Source organism: Acyrthosiphon pisum, chromosome A1 (assembly GCF_005508785.2).
Source record: "Acyrthosiphon pisum isolate AL4f chromosome A1, pea_aphid_22Mar2018_4r6ur, whole genome shotgun sequence".
Classification (NCBI taxonomy): Eukaryota; Metazoa; Arthropoda; class Insecta; order Hemiptera; family Aphididae; genus Acyrthosiphon; species Acyrthosiphon pisum.
In genome coordinates this window covers 42949735-42953024 of record NC_042494.1, presented here as the reverse complement: position 1 = coordinate 42953024, position 3290 = coordinate 42949735, and the positions used below count along the sequence as shown (strand labels likewise).

Below are 3290 nucleotides of genomic sequence, written 5' to 3'. Positions count from 1 at the left end.
AAATTTGAAAAAAAAAATATTTATTTTTTTTTTGTAACGAGAAAGTAATGAGTTACTTTTCTATTTGAAAAGTAAAGTAATTTCATTACAAATTTATTTGAGTAACGAGTAAAGTAATTTACCCAACACTGAGTACTAGTATTATACTAGTATTCATATATTACCTATGTGTTACCAAAATGCATATATTATTTTGAATATCTTTTTATAAGCATTTATTACTCAGTTGTACCTATCACCCATTGATTTTATAATATATTCATAGTATTTATAGTATATTATAAAATAAATGCTATTACCTATATATTATTATATATTATAACTGAGATACTGGGGATAGAAACATATCCATATGCTAAATGGTTGATAGACTTATATGGTCGTCCTAAATCAATGCTTATTTTCTTTAAACTTTGAGGGCCAGTTGCACCATTTATGATTAAGCTATGATTAAGTTTAATCAACTGATAACAGATATTTAACCGGCCAAATTTGGTCGATTAAACTGTGATTAACTTTAATCAGAGACGGTGCAACTGGCCCTAAGTGTTTATGGAAAAAGTTTAAATACTTAAATTTTAATACTATTATTAATATTTCTCAAAGGTATATTAAAACATTAATTTACTATGCATTTTAATAATTTATCTGTTTGAAATTGTACATGTAATTTTAGTATTTACCTAATTTAGAAAAAACAATTAATAATTTTGATTAAGGGGCCTTGACAGTTTTACATTAAATTTAAAGAGCCTCATGTCAAAAAAATTTGAGAAGCACTGTACTAGATTATACTGTAAAATATCTAACTATATATAACTAGGTATCTGTTCCAGTAAAAGATCATGTTTGCAATGTTGTATTTCAATTTAAAAACTTCATATATATTTTTCTAACATAATTTGTAGTTATTGAAGAAATATATAAACAACATTTTTGACAAAGGTTGGTTACTCAATACACAGTCAAATATTAACCAAATGTATCATAACGCATTATGTCAAAACAAGAATGATATTCACTTGCAAAAGAAAAAAATTATCTTAAACCGTGGCTGTAATAAAAACCCCTAGTGGCTAGTGGTTATCACGGCTATTGGCGATTGAAAGCTTATCAATTGTCAGGCCGGCGGGGGGTGGATCTGTAACAGGGAACATGTAAAATAACTATAGACCATAAGCGTGCGCAGGTCTTCTTGGCAGGGGAGGCAATACCTTATAAGGTTAGGTTAGCTAAGAAGGTCCAGACTCCAAACACCTCCCCCGATTTTTTCCCAGCTTGATATGAAGCAACGATAATTTAAATAAATCCTCCCATAAAATCAAGTATATGGTTCTATTAAACCGTGATATTGTTCTATACGGTTTACTGTTAAGAGTTAGGTTAAACATAAAATTACCAAAAGAGTTTTCTTTTCAATAAGTCCTTTTTAATAATATCTTTGACAATCAAGAAGACGCAATAAAAAATTATTAAGAATACCTATATATAAATAAAAAAAGGTGGGCAAGTGAGTGTCGCTCTTCTCTACAGTAAATTACAAGTGCAGGGTCACTGTATTGGATGGTGTTAAATTTGAATTTCCACTAAATAAGAAAATCGCTACATGAGAAATCAAGTGAATATCCTATGTCGTAAAAATATGAACTTCAAACGCTCGTAGAAATTTAATTTGATTTGTTTGTAGACATTTTTTTTTTTGATAAAGGTAGATAAACTTATGGGGAATCTTGTATTACATTTTAAAATCTTAGATTTAAATAGAAAATTTTTTATGAATTTCGAACTCAAAATAATTGTTGTACATTTTACGTATTTTGTCAATATTTAAACTTTAAATGCTTATATAAAAAAAATTTTGACTATAGATTTTCAATATTTTTCATCTGTTTTTGAAACATTATATTATGAGCCTTCTATTAAATTTTCAAGTTTTTTTACGCAACAAAAATTTTTTTTTAATATTTATAGAATAAAAACCTAAAAAAAAATTGGAAATTGAAGATGTCCTTTAACAGCTCAAAATAAGTCAAAATATTTTGAAAATGCTATGGTGAATAGAAAATGCTAATATAAACATTCAGTCAAAATTTCATATATCTACAGTAATTTATTTTAGAGTTACACCAAAAACCAAAATCGATTTTGTCCTAAATCGATTTTGCGTATAAATTCCTGTTTTTTCTTAATTTTTTTTTTGTTTGTCGCGGTGCCTTTGAAAACTACCGAAAAACTTTTGACCTTTCATAGTACCAACTAGATAGAGTCGGTATTATCAAAGAAGAAACGAGTAACTATAGTTGAAACTTGAAGCTGTCTTATCAATATAATATAATATAACATGATATTATTGTCGATTTTAATATTATTAAATATATTTACTATTTTCAAATAGCATACCAGTACTTATACCAATATTGAACATAATATTATTATTATTATTTAAATATGTATTACCAAAATTTGGTAGGTATTAATGTATAAGATCTTGGGGAAACGAAAAATCTCGCAGCGGAGGCAGCTGCCTCCCCTGCCTCCCCCGTGCGCACGCTTATGCTTGTTCCAAAAGAGAAGACACCAGGCGGCCACAGACAAATCCGGTTTCGCTACGTAAATCTGGTGTCTTTTCTTTTGGAACAGGGTATAGATATTTATGATCTCAGTAATTAACTAAGTTTTGTTTTTATATAGTTTATCTAACTTTCAATGTTGTATTATTAATTATTATTATTTGAAATATTGTTAAAATGCAAATTCTTATGTATTAGTGTAATTATTATTTAAAACAACTGCTAAGGTATCTTAAAGGAAAGGATGTTGTATGATAACAACATGGTTTTGTTATCAATGATTATTATTTAGTATTATATAATAATATCAGTTTATAAGTCAAGTGTCATTCATTTTTATAATATATATTACAGAAGTACATGTTAAGTGCAAATTAATTATAATATGTATTAATAATAAATCTTTATAAAATACAGAGAAACAGTGTTTAATAAATTATACTTTAATGTTAAATGAGGCTATGAGAGTAAAAGTGGCCAAACCCACCAAATTTTAAAAACGTGAATATTGACTTTTTCAGCTCATATATTTAACTCTAGTGGTGTTAGGGCACTATAGATACAGGTATGCTACGCCGCCATTTTGCGACTAATAATGTTATGTGAATTTGAATTTCTCCCTCTTTATTTTATCATTTTATCATTGATAAATGAGTCGCAAAATGGTGGCATAGCATACCCATTCTATGTAGAGCCTTAGTGGTGTTTGATGAATTCCTG

At 27.7% G+C, this 3290-nt stretch overlaps 1 protein-coding gene across 1 annotated transcript in view; it reads left to right on the top strand.

The window, feature by feature from the left end:
- Nucleotides 1-3290, top strand: part of LOC100162250 (cholesterol 7-desaturase) — a 35190-nt gene that overhangs the window by 29636 nt on the left and 2264 nt on the right. The window lies entirely within an intron of this gene.